At 39.7% G+C, this 20,060-nt stretch overlaps 1 protein-coding gene across 9 annotated transcripts in view; it reads left to right on the forward strand.

Moving 5' to 3' along the window:
* The window catches only part of ENOX1 (ecto-NOX disulfide-thiol exchanger 1), a 357,513-nt gene that overhangs the window by 112,034 nt on the left and 225,419 nt on the right, over positions 1 to 20,060 (forward strand). For all 9 annotated transcript variants that reach the window (XM_040055201.2, XM_058419293.1, XM_058419295.1 and 6 more), the window contains one exon: positions 458 to 535. The gene's annotated coding sequence lies outside the window, so the exon portion shown is untranslated. The remainder of the gene's footprint in view (positions 1 to 457; positions 536 to 20,060) is intronic.

The raw sequence follows: 20,060 nt of genomic DNA on the forward strand, positions 1-20,060 counted from the left end.
TAGATGCTTTTTCACACAGCACAATTCCACTAGACTGTTTCTGCTTTCCTTTCCCAAAAGCCTAGAAGTGCCATGGCTAGAAATAAGTGTCTGGTTCTGTGATATGCCATATGTTTGAAAATGCACTTTAAGGTCTGTATTACAGACAGTTCAAAGGGAATATAAATTGGTGCAGTATTCTTTCTTTTCTTCTAATCCAGTTCCATATATTCATTGCATTTTTACCCTGAAACATATCTTTAAAAACAACTTACCATTTTGCATTTTATTTAACTTGGACTTTGCTATATTTATATAATTGTTATGATCTAGCTGCTGCTGTAGTGTAAAATGTTTAATATCCTCGAAACCAATTCTACTCTGAGTCTTAGCATTTTGTATCCAAGGAGACAGCTGATCCTATTTGCATTTACTTTGGAAACTTCCTAGTTTTAACTCTTCTTTCCACTTTTTGCAGGATTGGCCATGAGAATTTGTAACATCCCTTTGGAAATACTGTGATGGGGCCACTGAGAAGTTACTTTCCTGTGTACAGGTTTGTAAACTGTATTGTATTCTGACTATTTGTCATGGTTTAGGAAGGGTATTCTCTAATTTAGTGTTCCCACTGAAATCACTATATGCTGCTCACTCCCCTCCTCTCTCCCTGCCTCACTCCCTCCTTCCCTCCCCCTTCCTCTTCCTCATGGTGGACTGTTAGAAGAATGGGATCCACAAAATATAAAGATGATGGATTGAGATAAGAACAATTTACTGGAAACAGCAATGAGATAAAAAAAAACAGTAACAACAACAGTATTAATGATGGAGTGTGTAAGAGAGAGAAATCTTCTTGCTGACCTCATGGAAACCTCTGATAATACATGGCCAGTTCCTCTGCCATGCTATCCCAGTCCAGAGGTGAGCCCTTCCCCCTGTCCTTGGAAGATGGCCTGAGATGGTACAGGATAACTTCTGGGTCCTAGCCATACCTCATCCTGGCTATTAACCCTTGCTCTGGCTGGAACCAAGACAGTATTTCAGCATGGAGACCTCTGTGCTGACTTGTTATCTTTTTTACCTTGAATGCCAAATCTAATTTTATGCTGGAGGAAGTGTTGTGAAAAATTATTTTTATTTCTCAGCAGATGCTTAGGACATAACTCTATTCTGTTACTGTTGTACAGTAGAGTACCCATTCGTCTTTCCTTCGAAGTGAATGATTGCAGTTTACAGAGTTGAGCTGCAGAAAGGAATTGGGCTTGTATGTCATTTTCTTCTCACTGCTATGCCTTTCACTATGTTTTGGAGCTGCATTACCCTAAAAGGCCCTGCAATCGATTGCTTCCACCTGGGCTGCTCACATGTGAGCGGCTGACCACAGTTACAGCTGTGGATGTTTTCAGAGGCACACTTAGCAGGGGATCAGCAGAATTACTGAGGCTTTGGGGTCAGGAAGAGCTCAGGTTCATGGAAAGTTTACAGAAATGGAAAAAAAAAAAAAAAAAGGAGTTTATATTTAAGAGACTGTAAAAAGAGCATAATAATAATGGCTTGACTCCTGTAATGTCAGCATGGCAAGAAGTGGTGAGAAGCCTGTAGCTAATGCTGTGTCCTTGTCAGCTGAAATGATAGTGTGGCCAGAAATCACTCTGATTTAGAGGGTAGAAAACACTCCCCTGCATTTAAATATGTTTTTCTATGCAGCTATATAACAGATAAAAATTTGATTTCTTACTGCTTTCAAAGCTAGTACTGAACAGCATTTTTATAGAAATATGCTAAGAAAAACCTATGGGAATCAACTTTTCTATCTGGGTGATCATACCCTGCTATCAGTCACTCTCAGGGTCTATAGGACTTGTATGCACTAAATAATAATTTTCAAAAATGTTCATTTTGGAATATGTTGAATTTCATTTGCTTGGTTTACCTTGGCATACTTTGGGTGTTACTGCTTTCCTTGTTGACTCTGTAGTCACATACTGTTTTATTAGTCTGTAGGAATTCTGCAGGGAAAGTAGCCTATAAACCTTTAAAAAAAATCAGATGGATTTAGGAGATGAAAGGTATCCAAAACAACTTCTAATTCATTCTTGGAAATGATTATGATTTGGTAATACCTTTTAAAGTCAACACAGCTCCAAGACACTTTAGAAACTTTGAACTTAGATGTAAACCTCACACAAGGACAGAGATTGCTTCTGTAATGAGCGAAAGCCCTACATCAGACTGGTTGAGATACCGCAGATACAAATATGACAGTGGTGCCTTGGGCCTGTGTTGAGTGAAAGCTCTGTATTCAAAAATGAGTAGCTTTTCAGTGTAATTGAACAACTGTTGAATGATCTGTATCATCCTAAGGCTTTGACTGCACTGCTTCTTTCTTTAATGATGATATCCCTTCAGGCAAAATTTGTGATTTTCTTAGACAGGGAATGGGGAGAAAGAAGTGCAAAACACTGGAAGACATTTGGGATAAAGGGAGAAAACTAGTTGCAGTGTTGGCATTTGTGTACTTTACTAGTAGGAACAGCAGCTTTATGAAGTCTTTCTTTTCAGACTGTCTATGAGTGTTGTTTGAATCATGGCTCACCTAAGGCTTCCAAGAGTTACTGCTAAAGTTGCCAATGGAAAGTGAGAATGGGCATGTGTCTTAATAACGTGATACAAATGCGATCAACAGCTGCCATGTGGAGAAGTTTTAGGCAAGTCATTTGTCTAAAACACATTTTAAAAATTTCCTTGTTCAGCAATCTAGTTCCTGGAAAATTGTGATGTACATACAAATTAGTATTGTGCCATTTAAAAAGACGATTAATATTATATTCATTTGATAGATGTACATGTTAGATGTATGTATATTAAGTGGCATAAAGTAGTTGGGTATGGGTGTGCTGTACTTTCATTATAATGCAGAAACAAAGGAAAACCAATTAAATTAAAAGGCAAGACAGTTCTACTGAAAAGGAGATAAAAGGTGTCATTCCCCCTTGGAAAGTATTGTCCCGAGATATTACCAAAAGGTATTGCCAGAAATAGATATTTACATCAATAATAATGCCAACACAGATATGTTTTTCATATTATACCCTTATTAAAAAGTTACAGTGGTTACACAGCAATGACAGAAGGCTGAACTCACCAGTCCTCAGCCTGGGATCTGGTTGAAGCTGCTTCTGCAACTGTGTAGGTATCTCTTGTACCACTTCTCTGCAGTGTCTGGTATTGACATTGAATGGAAACAGGATAACGATCTAGCTAAATAATTAGTTTAACCTGGGTCAGCTATTTCCATTTATCCCATGTCTTTCATGGTAAATTTCAAGGGGGTTTTTTGTCATTTGTAAGTATCTCTTTCTCTTGTTTTCTTAATCTCTTGTTTATTTCTTGCATATGATCCCTCAACGCGTTTTCCAGGGAGGCCGCTTTTTTTCCTGAGATCTTTATTACTTGTTCTTGCTTTGTTGGAGTTCTATTAATTTATTGCTTGAGTTTCAAACGTTTTCTGTTGGGGTCATTATATACCTCTTGGGGAGTCCTCAAACCTTTGCTCTTAACACCCCTGTGGCGAAACAAGTATCTTGGTCTTACAGGGAAAAACAAAAGTGCTGAAAACAGTTCACGGACACCACATGGGATGAGAAGCCTCTGACTCCTGGGGCTGGGCTCCTCTTCCCTGTCCTCCTATTACAACCTCCTGGGCATGTGGTCAGCATGGGCTGGCTCCTAGGGAAGTTTGGTGGGGGGAGCACTGCTCCGTTGCCTTGTTGCTTCTCAAGTGAAGAACTCACGACTGGCAAAACACCAATCTGTCAAAAAACATAGGAGGGAAAGGGAGAAGGGAGAGGAAGAGCCTAGGGAGGACACTTTTCCACCCTAGCATGTAATCATGGCAGCTGTACCTTTGATGTCCATACCAGTGCTGCAGGTGGACCTGCTGCTGCACTGGATAAAAATGCAGCCATGCCCTAAAGCCGTGCTTCCAGAAAGGCCAAACTCCCTGTGCCACCAGGCTTTGCTCAGGGCTCAGCTGTCCCACCAGAGGCCCCAATGGAGGGTTGCAACCGGAAGGCGGATGGAATTGGTGCACAAACCACAACTGTGGAGGCACCTGGTTATCTTTGTGCATCTTATATGTAAATTACCTGGCTACAAAAAGGAAGGAAGGAAGGAAGAAAAGGGGATATTACTGCCTGGAAATATGCCATATGTGTGTTTGATGCAGATATTTAAATTATTGAAAAGATAGAAACAAAATAGTTTGGTAGCTGGAGAAAATCTGTAAGCTAGTTGCTTGAAGGAAATATGGGAAGATAAAAATGGGAAGGTGGGGGAGTGAATCTCACAAAACCGCCATGGAGTGAGAGTTGTATTTTATTGGAACAGAAATCTAAACAAAACTGTGATTTTGTAATGACTCTTTTGTCCAAATCACGAGTCTTATGTGCAGGCTAATTATAAACACAATGAGGCTGTGCAAAGACTTGAGCACGTCTCGTAAGTGACTGAGGGAGCTGGGGGTGTTTAGTCTGAAAAAAAAAGAGGCTCAGGGGAGACCTTATCACACTCTACAACTGCCTGAAAGGAGGTTGTAGTGAGGTGGGAGTTCATCTCTTCTCCCATGTAACAAGTTGTGGGGTGAGAAGAAACAGCCTCAAGTTGTGCCAGGAAAGGTTTAGATTGGATATTAGGAAAAATTTCTTCATGGAAAGGATTATCCAGCACTGGAACAGTCTGTCCAGGGAGGTGGTAGAGTCACCATTCTTGGAAGTGTCCAAAAAACATGGGTATGTGGCACTTCGAGACATGATGGTGAACATGGCCATGCTGGGTTAACAGTTGGACTCAGTGATCTTGGAGGCCTTTTCCAACCTCAGCAATTCAAAGACTTTATATGCATTTGTTATTTTCATTTTTGGATGGTGTCTCGGAGTGTGTGTTACCATCCAGCTCTGGTTTTTTGTTGCCCCCAGTAAGACACAGAACAAGTTATTATGAGAAAATCTAGAATGGCAGTTTGCTCACCTGAGTAAGGGCTGTGGCCTGAGGAACTGCAAGAGACTGAAATTCATATGTATGGAGGGAAAACAAACCAGCAGCCAACACGGATAGCAGATTGACCTTCCAGTGGATTTTATGTTTTGAGTTCTTTTCAAGGTATTTCTAGAAATGGTCGCAAGTACTTCCTCTGCTGGAAGAACAGTCCGGAAACATCCTTAAATATTTCCCTGTTGTTTAATGATAGCTCCTTCCCAGAAGAATGGAAAACCGGATGAGAGACTCCTGCAAATAAGTCAAAGTTTTTGTAGGCTCAGATTAGGAGTAAGGCTCTTTACTTGTCTCACTGCAGTGCCATCATCTTCCGCTTCAAAGTGGCACTTTGATGATAATCTTAATTCCTGAGGCATAACACAAAAAGAAGGGAGATCTTTAGTGTCAATGGTTAAGAACAGCTTAGGGATACCAAAGACAATTTGGCTCATTTGCCTTCACTACCAGCAAGAGCTGGTTGTATAGATAATCAGAAAGAGATGTTTACCTAATCTTCCAGTGAGGAATATTTCAGTGCCACCCCAGGTAGTCTCTTCCAGACCTACACAGCACTTGGGTATTTCTGAAATCCACATTATTTACATGCTTTATGGGAAGCCATTTGGTGTCTTATTTATAGAGAAGCTAGAGAACAGTTCAACATAATTTTCTTTACGGTAATCTTTCAAATATTAGAAGGGAAAATGACTTCACATTGTAGCTGTTTTAAGTTGTTCATCTATTTTTCAGAATAAGCATTTGCAGATCTTTTAGGTCCCATTTCAGATAGTTTTTCCTGTCTTCATCCTTCCATGTGTTCTTAAAATCTTGATACAAGTGCCAGCATTAAGAAGCTGAATATAGTCAATATGACTTCCAGATAATACAAATTATGTAAAATAAGCCTAGAATTTAAAAGTTCAATAATTAATTATGGAGTTAAACCCTCAGCTAAAATGACCCCAATCCATATTAGGCCTCAGCTGTGTGTAAGTGGAGTAGTTCTGATGCCTTCTCTCTCTTCCATCAGTTAAACTTTCTCGGTGGGTAATGAATGATGCTTTTGGAGAAGCACTAAGTGTGCAACTGATGGCTCTCAGCATATGGATAATGGCACATCTTGCACCTTTTCATTGCCCACATTCTGCTTGCACAGAGATAGCTGAACAATAGATGAGGTGAAGTGGTGGCCGAAGCACATTTCAGAAATAATAATTGTCCATTAGGTCCCTCTAAAAGAAAGACAGCAAAGAACTGCTAAGTTTTTTATCCCTACAGCCCTCAGAAGAATCAATCACACATCATGAATAATAATAATAGAAGAGGGACGACAGCTGTTCAACTGAACACCATCAGTATTGACACCTTGCAGGAGGAGTAATCCCCTTGACCGAAGCAGGTGTCACAATAAGATAAAAGTCATAAGCTACAGCTCCAGTGAGAGTCTGTTGCCATATACAGAAAGATGTGAATTGATTTTGCTTCTGAAAGGCAGTTAAAACATCTTCCCCAGCTGAGAGGAGAAATCCGCTGCCACCACTACTGTTCAAGTCTCTGGAAACAGCAGTGAAACTTGAAGAGATAGTACCTAAAAAACGAGGACCATTCATATGGCCAAGCACCAACCAAAATGAACAGTTCAAAACTTTATTTTTTTCCACCACAGCACAGAACAGTGTTGTCAGGGTTATGTCCTTTCCTCCTGCTTTTTAGCTAAAGCATGAAAAAAGACTACCTGTTCAAACAATAAATATTAAAGGATTTTTTAAAAATTAGTTTACATGAGAGCAAATCATAGAATCTTAGAATCATTTAGGTTGAAAAAGACCTTTAAGATCATAAAGTCCAGTCCAACCCTCACCCCAGCACTATTGCATCCACCACTAAACCATATCCCTAAATGTCACCTCTACACATCTTTTAAGTACCTCCGGGGATGGTGACCCCACTGTTTTCCCTGAGCAGCCTATCACAATACTTGACAACTCTTCTAATGAAGAACTTTCCTCTAATATCCAAGTTAGACCTCTCCTGGTACAACTTGACCTTTCCTCTTGCTCTGTCAGTTATTATGTGGGAGAAGATGTTGACCCCACCTCATTGCAACCTCCTTTCAGGCAGTTGTAGAGAACAATAAGATCTCCCAGAGTCTCCTCCAGGCTAGACAACCCCAGCTCCCTCAGACACTCTTCATAAGACTTGTGCTCTAGAACCTTCACCACCTTCCTTGCTCTTCTCTGGAGATGCCCCAGCACCTGAGGTGTCCAGAACTCAACACAACACTTGAGGTGTAACCTCAACCAGGGGATGTCTGTGCAGGGGGTTGGCCATGACCCTGATCCTACTGGCCACATAATTTCTGAATAATGGAAAGTTTGGTCCTGCAATTAATATATTCACAATGCTATCAGCAATAGAAACTGCTTGTGATAAGTATTCAGCTCCTTTTTGTCAGCCTTGTAAAAACTCTTCGACACCAGCTTAATTTAGGACCAAGCTGAGTTCATCTGTAGAACTCAAAGCTGAGCAAAGTCAAGTCAATATCACAAGTAGTAGTAAGGCAGAGTCTTGATTTTGGTGAAGTTCCAGCCTTCTTTCTAGGCTGAGGTGTAGCATATACAGCACTTCTGGGATTGTGAGTCCCAAGATACACTGCTCCAGAATGACTCAGATTTCTAGGCTCAATCATCACTTCAGAAAAGGGAAAATACAAAGAAAGCAACTACTAGATACCACAAGATAAAAAACTAACCAGAATCAAAAAGCAAAACTTAAAGGAAACCGTGTCAACTTTACTATGGTTGGTTGACTCTATGGAAGAAACAACCCAAAAATATCTGTAAGCAACCATTCAGGAATGAATGTGTTCCTACTTAGTGTCATTGATCCCACATTCAGAAAAAAAACCCAAAAGACCACTGAATATTGAATTCAAGAGGTGTTATGAGAATCTGAGGAATCTTGACCAACTTTGCTCAAACAGCAAAAATGAAAGCAGAAAGATTAAAGAACATCTTGGGTCAAGCTACTCTTTAACTTTGAGCCTTCGGAACACTATTAAAAATTAACCAAGGAAAAGGTAATGCATACTATTGCTCAAAATATCCTAGAAAAAGTTTTTAATCTAAGTAGCAACAGTGGTTTTTTTCCTAGAACTATCCTAGAAAATGAGGAAGTAGCTTGAGGGTCCTGCAGCTATATCAGTTGTACTGACACTTCCCGTTAGAGCTGTGGCTGACCCATTTCTGAGGGCCTCCACTGATGGAGGTTCTCTGAGCAACTGATTCCAATGCCTGATTTTCCTTATAATTTAGAAAAATGCTTTTTTTCTTTTCTTAACATGTGAATTACTTCCTCCTACCTGCAATGAAGAGGAATAGGTTATTCCCTTTGTTCTTGCAACCATATTTGAAATTTTCAGCGTGTTTTGTCATGTTTCCCCAAGTTTTGTCTTCTTTGCATTACTCAACAAATTATTTCTTCAATTTTTTTGTCATATTTTTAAGAGTAGTCACTGTCAGTCGGTTACATCCTCCTTAAAATGTGGCATCCAACACTTCCCCTAAGGTTATGGTTGAACTCTTTCCTAAACAAAGTAATAAAGGAGAATTCCCTCTTGTGTCTTGTAGATAACATTCTCCTTTATATTTCCAATCTGATATTCATACATATGTGACAGTGGCTGTTGAAGCTTGTGATCTATGGGCTAACCTCAGGCCTTGCATGGCAAGACAAGCCTATTTGGTTATTTCCCACTGAGTGTTTGCTAAGTTAACTGTTTCTGACCTCACCTCTCAAAGTTAATTGCCAGCAGCACTAAGATTTTCTCAGTCAGTGATATATGTATTCTAGGGTGAAATTTCTAAGGCCTAGACAATTTGAAACATTTTAACTTATCTCAGTTCTTTCTAATCTATTTCTTTCTATTATGAACTGAATTGCCATTCTTTTGTCTTCAGTCTTCATTTTTGTGGCTCTCTGATCACCACTGATCCTGCAAATAAGTTTTTCTCCTGATGTGTGGCAAACCGATTCTCTTCTCCCTCTTGCTAGTAGTGGCTTCTTATTATTGCATTTAGTGGTTTTCTTAGGAAATTTTCCTATCTTTGCAGCTCCCAACAAAAGTACACAGAAACGTTACACAGACTATATGAAGGGCTTTGAAAGACAATTTTCATAATATGGGAGTTCACAGAGGCACTACAATTACAAGAGCAGTTGAAGGTAGTTACTACAGTACTTCCCAGGTTGCACACAGATTCTTACAGTCTCAGAGAGCACCTGACCTGATCTAATTGAAACAAGAACCACCACGAAAGAGAATAAAAGAAAACATTTCGGAGGGACTAAGGATCTTGAATGCAAAGGTCAAGGAATAAATCTAGGAGAGGGCTTACTACAAAATATGGCACCCTGATTGTAAAATTGACTGATATCATGTGTTTTGCTTAAAGGACAGTTAATTGCTTCATAGCACCTTTCTTTACTGTTTTGGGGCCACTAATTCACTTTAGTTCATCATGATGTTCTGTTTTCCTGTCAGTCCATGAAAACATCCTGAGTGTTGCTCTCTTCACCCAGCTTTTTTACTCTTTTGAGGTGACAAGGAAACAAGGAGAGAAGAGAGAGGAGATAATTATAGAGTAACAGGTTATAAACATAGTTTATTCTGCATTGAGGTGTTTGGGGTTTTTTGTGGTTTTGGTTTTTTTTTAATTTTTTAAAATTTATTTTTTTGAACATTGTGTGAGCTATTCAACAATGTTTCTGAAATCCTGGCTAGAGCTCTGCACGCTATCTCCTGTCAAGCTCTTGTGTCTGTCACACATGAGTGAGATCAATCAAACACCCTATCTGTTCCCAATGAAGTGTAGATATACGGAGAGATCTGCTTGTTCTATTATTCTGGGGCATGAAGCACTTCGAGCCTCTGATCTTTCTCTAATCCTTCCAGGAACATTCCCCTTTAATGCTAGAGGCCTTTGCCCCCAGATTTTGTAATGGTCACTCCTACAATCCTTCCACCATTAATGCATCTTTGATTTTTCCATCTCTGTAATTCTGTGTAGAGGTTGAAATGGGTTGGGATTTCTATATAGGAAGTTTGTCTCTGCCAAGAGCTGTACAGTCAGCAGGCAGCTTGCAATGCCACAGGATGGGCTTTCAGAAAAAAAGTCAATGTTTGATAGCCAAATGCAATATAGTATTTTAAGGTCTTAAAGTACTAAAAAAACGCCACAAGTCAACATGGATGCCCTTCATGACAGCATTTTGTTTCTTTGGAGGTGTTTCACTGCATATTCTGAAGATTCACTTGACTACTGACAGTCTCATCACTGAATGCATGATATGCTTAAGACTGTGGAGCCTAAATCAAAGTAGAGGGCTCTAACTTAGCTGCCTGTGGCTCATTTAGAGGCTTTTCCTCACTTCTTTAGCTCTCCACTTGTACTCCCCTCTTCAGAATTTCCCCCAAACTTGAAATCCTTGGTTTATATTTCAGTCTACCAGGATTCGGGTGCTCAGTGAGAGTCCATAAGCCTACAGCTAAGGGTTTACCTCTACACAGTGGAGGAGTTCCCTCTGTCCATTTTCCAAACCAACCAGAAGCTGTGTAGCACAGTTAGCAGGATGCTGAATACAAGCTAATGAATTGCCATGATTGGCATGTTCATTAGCTCTGACTGAGTGCAGTCAACTTGGCCTCAGCACTGCTGCTGAGTTTATGTGGCTCCAACCCAGAGCAGAACAAACACTCAGAGTGCTGGTGTCATCACCCACACCATGCAGGCACCTGCCACGCTAGACTTCGCACAACATTTAAACCACCACAGAGAGAGCCCTGGAAGCAAAATTCTCTCTGAGCAGAGAAGAAGCCTTCTTCAATGGATTAACGTCCCCTGTCCCTTGAAAGTCCCGCCTCAGTTTCCCGGCTACCCCTCAGTGCCCCCGTGCTGTGCAGGCGCGCTGGTGCTGGCTGGCAGGGCTGCCCACACCTGCCCATCCATCGGCTGCTCCCAGGCACAGCTGACGCTGGCTGCTCTGCCTGCCTCCTTCTCCCCAGGCAGCAATTTGTCTGCAGCTTCACCGTCCGGCTGCTGGTTTTCATTAAACTTCCAGTAATGAAATTACCTCTTCTGACTTCTCTCCAACTTTTCTGCTGGCTCAAAAGTGGGTTCAGATTTGCTACTGCCCCTGTTCTGCCAGGAAAGGTGTAATAGATGGACAGGCAGAGGTTCAGTTAAAAATAACTGCTGTGAACGAGAATCAGACTTGCTCTTTGCACTTAGGTTGCATTTTTATATTATTTCAATACTGTATTACATAGATCTGATCTGGGAGCATACTGCCTTCCAGCTCTCATTTCCACACTCAGCACCAGAGGCTGCCCTCCCTTTGGTAGAGCTTAAAGGCTCAGCAGATTCTTTGAAAGTGGGAATTGAGAAATGATTCATGTTAAAAGAACCGTGTTTGTTTTTTTGTGTGGTTTTTTTTTTTTTTTTTTTTTTTTTAAGAAAAAAAAATAAATTAATGACCTTAGTAAGGTTTTCGGTATGGCCAGGCAAATAATTGAACTGAGGCAGCTGGGGGGATGTGGTGGAGGTAGGAATGGGTCAGAAACAAGGCCCTCTGCTACTCAGCAATGTCGAGAACTTGATATCCCTTGGTGCAGTGCTGTTACCAGAGGCAAATCCCTGCTCCTTTGTCCCCTTACTTCTACATATTTTGTCTCCACAGTTCACTAGCTTATAAGAGCCAGTCCCAGAAGAGAAACTGAACAATAAAAAAGTGAATTTGTAAACTGATGGAAATGTTTTTTACTAGAAAATTGAAAAATTTGCATGTTATTGATGTCTTGATGTCTTCTGTATTTGTGGTGGCTCAGCTTTCATTACTGCATGATCCCCAGTACTTTGTTGTTCATATTCCTTGTTCAGTATGGGAGATGACCAAAAATTTTCACTTTAGATCTTCCAAGAGGTGAGATAAAGAACAAAAAAGTATGATCTCAATAAGATATAACCGTGTTATGGTCTGTAGCTGAGTCAATTACTTTGGTTATCAATAGTATGACAAAATATTCAAGGCCACTTTGGCTTGGCTGTATAAAATGACAAGTATAATGAGGAACATAAGTCCCATTGTCTTCATGTTTGTTTTTTTTCCTTCATGGAAAGAGTCGACTGATGTGACTGGAGCATTTTGCCCTTGGGATTATTACTAGCTTCTTAATCAAGGAAATCTGAGTAATTTGACTATGTTGCCAACTCTTGTCTGGTCCCCACTCCAGCTGAGACGTTATAGATTGGACAAGATTTGAAATGACATTCCTTTTCAAAGTATTGTTTGGTGAAGAAGCAAAGAGCCGTTACCACTTTAAGGGAATCTGTCACCTTGTCTTCTAGAAGAAAGGCAACAACAATCTTTTCCAATAATGCACCCGTTATCTCCCTCCTGGAATTTATCAGGCAAGAAACATATTGATCCAATTTGCAGGTTGCAGCCTGTAGTTCTTTAAACATGTCCAAACCCCTGGCACATGATGATGGCCAGAACTTAGTCTGAATTTAGTTCGCAGACATGTACCTACCCCCACTGCTTTGTCTCTTGTGGATTGCTGTTCTCTTTACAATCCAAGCAACCTGAAGCAGAAGAAAATTCCTTTGTTTAAATTCATTATTTTAACTCTGTTCTTTAGGAAATTCTCTTACAATGTTTTTCTCCATGGTTTCTCACCAGCTGTGAATTTGGAGCAGAAAATAGTACATGGAAGTGTTTATATCTAAGCAAAACATGCTTAATTGAAGTTAAAAAAAAAAAAAAAAAAGTCTAGAGACTTTTTTTCTATTTATTATTTATAAATTGTTGTCATTTCTTAATGGAGACAGTATTTTGTTTACATAGAAGTGGCACTTCACTTTCAATCTCTGGGCCAGTTCTTTAGGACTGCTTTTTAAGATAACAGACACGTTATACTTCTCAGAAAACCCTGTTGTAATGATTCATTGTGCTTTACCCATCATTATCAAACAAAAATGAATGTGAAATCATTCATTTTCTGATCGATTTAGAGTGCGACAGATAAATCTTCCTTGTTTGTTAGAAACCACTTAGAGAGGCTACTATGGCAACAAAATTAATGACAAAGAAGGAAGCTGTTAATTAATTGTTCAGGCTGACTAGAATAAGAAAATCCTGGATCTTTGCTGAATCCATTTACTACCATCCCAATCACTTTTGGTTATTTATTTGAAGAGCTAGTCTGTCTTTTTACTGTACTGGAAAAAGACTTTTATGATAGTAGAATTGAAAGGGCACACGAACTTCATTAGCCTTCCCCCTGTGATCCCGTTGGACGTGATGGCTGAAGTTTGGGTCGTGTTCACAATGATCCCCTCAGCTGCTGATAATTTGACGAATAAAGCTGATAATGCCTTTAGGCCACTAAGGACATAAACAAGCGGGAGTAGTCCCTGCCTCAAGAGGTCTACAGTCCACAAAGCTGATAGATGCCAAGCAAAAAGTAATACATTGGGATGCTGGCAAAAAGGGTATTTCCAATTGCTTTTTGAAATAGTCCTGGGATGCTACCAGAGAAATTATATTGATGTGTGTTAGTAGGCATGAGATGAGTTGAGGAGTATGTGATCTCCCCAGGAAGAGAGGAAGAACTCTTGGGAGGCCTATAGGCAGTTACATATATAAACTACAGGAGCTTCCTTACTACTAAAGTTTGCATATTATACTCTGTGAAGCAGGATTGATATGTTTTCTACAACAGGAGGATCAGCCAACAAACTGATTCGAGGCATAAGTTATGGAGAGACTGATCCATTTTTCTTTCCAGAATAAGTGGCAGTTTGAGAAAATAAATACATCTCTATAGAGAGTCCAGAATATGAAAAGTTTAGGCACTGTCCATTTTTATATTTATTTAACTGAAAGAGCTGGTCATATGGTATAAAAGCAGATGGCCAGAACCCTGTAAGGTCTATTGCCATATGGCCAAAATTCTGCTTTTCCAGAGAATTTTGATAGATGGGTAAGATGTCAGCTGTTTGAAGTGGTGTGAGGAGATACCATGTAGCAACAGGATGCTCCTTCTCCCTTCCTGTTAGGCACTATTTACTTTCTTGTCACCTTTCCAGACATATGACAATTGACCTTCTGAAATATCACATCTATGGAATTAGAAGCTTATGAAATATGAACTGGAGAAACAAAGAGTACCCACTTTGAATTCCACAATTAAATTCCTTCAACAGATGATTCGCTTTCACAAAGGCAACAATTTTGCCTCCAAATAAATTAAGAACAAGCTTCCAAAAGCTGTGACACGAATCAAAAGTAATGATTGAACAACTGAGAGCCATTTGCTTTTCTGTAATATTTCTTCAATAAAGAGCTAAACCCAGATTACTGAAACAAAAGAATAAACCCAAATGCTGCTTACAACAGTGTATTACATTTTTCTCCGGGGGGAACCCAAGGGGTTGTTACCCTAGTGGTTTTTTCCCCATTAGGTTACATAATTTCTCTATTAGATTGAAAGGTTACACTATAAAACAAAGTGCTGTGAGTCGGCATTTCCAGAAAAAGGTGTTGGTGGCTGCTCACAAGCAGTGCAGAAATGTGCTCCATGGCAACATGTAGGTTTGCAACACTTGTGAGCCTTATCTTCCTCTCACTGCCATATATGTGCACACATACATATACACATATATATGTGTAGGAGGGTTACCTACTGTGCAGGACATGATTGTGGTCCCCCAGTTGTTTCTTGGACAAAACTCTAAATTATGTCATGTGGCTAAGAGGGTTTTCTGGGGACAGTGATGATGGCTGGATTGGGTAAACAGTGATGTGCAATGTCTGCTGAGAGGAGATGTTCCCTTACTTGAAAGTAGCCATTAGAATATTTTTTCCCTTCTCTCTTTCTACTGTTTCCAAATCTTAGCTGATTCTTTGCTAACTGAGGGGGGGGGGGGAAGAGGAAAAAGCCTCAGTGCAAATAACAGCAAGAGGATTCCTTTTCAGTCAATAAAAAAGATATCAAAGGACATCCTGTTTTCCAGATGCTCTTCTGTTTCTGCCACCTATGATATCTACACCAAACATGGTGCCATCAGTCAGCTACGGTGTGGTGGATTCATGCATATTTACCAATTTGCAAATTATGCGTGGAGAGCTCTTAGCATAGCTGTTTCTTTGTCTTTCGGCTTTTCTTCCTTCACTAATGATTTAAAATGTTTACATGCCTAGAATCAGAGGCTGTATTCTATGCTTGCCGCTTGCCTTTGTACACCAATTAGGTCTTTGTAATTTAAATGATGTTTTATTTGTTGATTTAGAAGCATCCTTGTTGGTAGAATGAGGTTTTCTTCATCCTGCAACTGTTCTTTGATATAATGATTTATTAAGGTACTAGGAGAAATATTGATCCTGCTAATAGCTTCTGCTTTGCCACAGAATGCCTTACATTTTACTTGCTGAAAGGGCCATATTCCTTTCCTCATCATCTGATTGACCATAAATGCTTTGGCCTTTCCCCAGCAATTATCACACTTACCAAAGCAGTGGGTAAAAGTCAAGTATTTATAGACTAATTAGAGAATTCAGCATGTCCAAATGTGTACTTTACATAGCACAAAGAGTTAGAGGACAGTGCTTTGAAATTAGGGAGTGGGTGCATACAGCTCAAAAGGAATTAGCAAATTCAGAGGGGTTATGTATTTATTATCGATTAGGACAATCTTTCTGGGAATTGCTATGTGGAGTTATGTGCTGGGCCTGTGATTTATTAATGGCATTTATGCTTACATTACATTGGTATTTTCCGCTGTATTCTCCGTCATCTATTCTAACCTCCTCTTTCTTGAGAAAGCTTTCGAATGTTAATGCCTGCAAGGTGGTGGGGAAGGCATCAATTTTGTAACCCATCTGGAGCTGATGCCTTTTGTAGTTTTTATTAATCACCTAAGAAAATGCATTATTTCTGTAGTAATTACAAATGCTGAAAGGGAATAGGGGACAGCTTCAATGGAAAATATGGGACAAGGCTTTTAAAAGGTTCAGCAAAATGAAGCCAAATGGAGGTGGAGGGGACCTGATCAGCTGTGAATTAGTGCCTCCATTAGGCTGCTTAAGGTTGCGGACATAGCATTATGAAAAACAGTTTCCTATATTTGATCTTGTTGGGGCATCCTGTTTTATCCCATTTTGCCCTGTTGGGGCACCTGACCTGTATTTCAGACTTAAGACAGTTAGTAAAAATACATTAGTAGAGGCGTGTTAAATTTTATGCTTAACAGTTAGAGCTAATTTCTGGCTGTTTCAGGATCAGAAAGACTTTGCCTGTGGGGGGAAGATTATGATAAATCATTTTTTTGTAATCCTTTAAAAAAATTTCCTCCAGTGAAGACTTCTGAAAACAGAACACAAAGCAAGTTTTGCTGCTGTTTATAAATGTCACTTGCTCCTGTGCAATTACACACTCCTGAAACTCTGGCCAGAAAGCACAGAGTAGAAGAGTATTGTTGCCTTGCATTAAGATCTGTATCTTGAAATATGCATGTATTAGTCTGTTCAAGATTTGTTTTTAGTTAACATTTGATACTTGTGCTTTATTTTGCTAAGTGTGAGCACTGTTGCTAGTGAATCTGTCACGTAGGTGAGAGGACTTTTGTCACCCACATGAAAGCTAGTCACCCTGCATAGCCAGTGGAGACAAACAGGCATTTCTAGGGCAAGAATCATCTCAGCTTTAAATAGACAGGCAAAATAAGTCAGATCCATCACACCCTAAATGTGTTTCTCCCTGTTAACAGTGAAGGGAGCTGTGAGTGACTAGCTCAGAGGGAGGTGTCCACATATCAGTGAGATGAACCCATACTGCTGTGGCACGTTACAAATTACCCCCTGTGAGTCCCCAAAGGAAAGAGTATGTTGCTGAGAAAGTCTGGATAGCATGCCCAAACTCAATCCCAATTTTTTAGATTATCTAAGTTAGCTGAGGTCTACCCTATAGGTCCAGCCAGGTCACCGCTGGTCTGGATCTAATTTGTGTGTAGGAGGTGGGTCTTTTACAGGCGTAGATCTGTACAGCTCCAATACTGCCAGGAGAGCTCTGCTGACTGCACCAGCACAGGATCTGATCAGCAGAAAGGTAGTTCTGTACCTGAATTACAGCAGCAGTCAGGGGGTGAGATTTTATCTTTCTTTAAGCAGGATAATGTGATCCATGGCTGGGCCTTGTTCCAGCCAGAGTGACTGGCTGTAACAGTGGTGGGGCGGACAAGGGGAAGGGGGATCCCCTTTGCAGTAAGTGTGAGGGAATAGGTTGTATCCTGGTGCTGTGTTTAAATCACTGTGGCCCATATGGAGGGAATGGAAATGATCCCAGCCCATGATCAGCATTGTCAATAGACGCCCTTAAGTAATTTTTCTACAGCAACATATCTTCATCTCTGAGTGTTAATTAATAATTGATCTTGTTATGTATGTAGAGGACTCCATATAATTCAATTCTCTATATTTATGTCTCATAAATGACTCTGCCTTGTCAGATTTTATGGTGAAATAGTAGATCCAAAAATTAACATAATGTAACAACCAAATCACATATATAGCCTTGATCTGCAAACTCTTTTGCCCATGAATAATTTTAGTTATTACAACTGAACTCACTGGGACTTACATATGCTTTTGCAGGATGAGAGCCACAATGTTTATTAAATTAATTTCTTTCATACACTACATGTTTTCAAATGAAGCTAATTTATCTGTCATGTATCTAGGCATTTTTCAGCATATATTATGTAATTAATTTTTTAAAGTCTGGTTCTAGTGAATCAGAGGCTTAAATAATATTTGAAGTTGATGTTTAGATAAAACTGAATCTGGGTTCATATTATAAAGGAGAATATTACTTTGTATATGTGCATGTCTTAATATGTATTATACTGTTTAACACGTTGTATGTGTATGCAGTTATAAATACGTATGCATAGCTGGGCATATACAGCTAGATATGCATGCATAGGTGCATGTAAGACTGCTGTCTCCATACATATATATCTATATTTATAATTATATACCTGTGCAGATTCTGTATGTTTGAAAATACAGACAGTTTCTTTACTTACTAAATATATGCACACCCAGGTATTCTCATGCTAGTCTGACTCAAGCCCGTCTATCTTTGCTTTCAAATAAACAATCTTATTCTATTTCTGGAGTTTAAAACAAGCACTCCCTTTGTGAGGATGAGTGGCTTTGTAACTCTGTGAAGAAGGAAACATAAGATTCAGTTCTAATGCTCATGTGGAGCTTCAGTGTGGACAAATGTCATTTGCTTTGTGTCAGTGTGTTGTGAAGCTGAAGAAATGTTGCACTTTGTAATGACACTCTGCTTATATATTGCTTTGCTGAGAAGAGGGAATGAAAAGAAGGAAAAAACGTTGCCTGTAGTCTGTAAATTAAAAAATATAAAATAAAAGGTTATCCAATGTTTGTGTATTTAAATAAAACAATAAGGAATATTTAAATGCAAGAATAAGGAAATATACTGAGCTTGTTCTGAGAATGTTGCTTAATGATATACAAATAATCACTCAGATTGCAGTGTTTGAAATGAGTGTGGTTTATGATCTAATGTCTAAAGATCATTAACCGACATCTGCTAGGTTCTGGAAACAGTGCTGAAAAAAGCCCCAAATATAAACTCCTTCAATTAAATTGCCCTTTTTATATGCTGTAAACAATGGGGAGAGAACCGTAGGGAAGTCTGGAGGTGCTGCTCACATTCGGGTAAAATGAGTTTATTCTCTGCCATTCAGAATTGATGTGGAAAGATTACTTTGTTTCCCTTGTAAGCGAAAAAATGGTTGTTTTTCTTTGCTTACTTATTTTATTTTAAATGGACTCAGGCAGCCATGAAGGCTTTCAGACAGGATATTTGGCCCATGGGGCTGGCAGCACTGACTTTAATGCATTGCTTACTGACCCTAATCCCTGGTAGTGTAGATCTTAGTTAGGGTGCTCAGCATTCCCATGTGGAGCTGCTTTCTCATAGCTGTGCTCAGTGGTGGTGTCCCTTGACACACAAGGTGCCTTGCTCATATTGGTGTAAAGTACTGCTGGATGCCAATAAAGCTGTCCAGGAGTGGCCCCTGAGGGAGAAACTCTGTGTGTGAGATGTGCTGGTGTGTGGGTGTCCTCCCCATCACATACCTGGTTGTCCTGTTTGGGTAGCGTAGGCTTAGGAGTTAAATCAGATGAGTACCGCTATGCTTATATTTTGAGCTTGTAATAAATAAACATCCCATCTTCCAAACTTCTGCTCATAAGGTATCTTTATATTCAGAGGCTTTTCCAGTGAACTTGTCAGGCCGTGTGTAAGAGGAAGGCTTTTTAAGATTGGATCCCTTAAAAACGATGAGATGAAAGCACATCAGTGTGCATTAGGGATGAAATTTTCAAAACAAGGGTGTCCTGTTGAGCTGTTTTGCCATTGTTGGCTAATGTGTTCCTTCTTCTGTGTGAAATGCATTGCAAACATTCTGCTAGAACATTTTACTTTGGGGTTGATCTGAATTTAAGGTCACCCACTTAAAAATGAGATTAAACAAAGGTGATGAAACTGTGTTAAGTGAGGTTTTTCAATTACTTTTATTTTTTTAAAAGGAAACTACCTGGAAGCTGGCACTTACATTGTTATAGTGGCAAACAAGTATCATTAATGAAAATTCAGCAAACAAATGTCTACAGGCAAATGTCTATAGACACAATATAATCTGTGCACAGCATCACCCCCAGTAAATGAAAGCACTTTGGGGTAGCTGATTCCCCAGTGAAACAGAAAAATGCTTTGGCTTTTCTTTACTGGGGAAAGAAACATGCTTTGGGCTGGTAACACAGCAGCCACTGCAGGTCTGATTCTCACTGTAACATTCCCTAATGAGGTTTATTTATGTCCCAGCTCTCTGCATGATCACCAGTCATTAAATACTGTCATTCAGGAGTATGTGTGCTTAGGGTTTTTGCAG

The sequence above is a fragment of the Hirundo rustica genome, chromosome 2, assembly GCF_015227805.2.
Source record: "Hirundo rustica isolate bHirRus1 chromosome 2, bHirRus1.pri.v3, whole genome shotgun sequence".
In the NCBI taxonomy this organism is placed as follows: domain Eukaryota; kingdom Metazoa; phylum Chordata; class Aves; order Passeriformes; family Hirundinidae; genus Hirundo; species Hirundo rustica.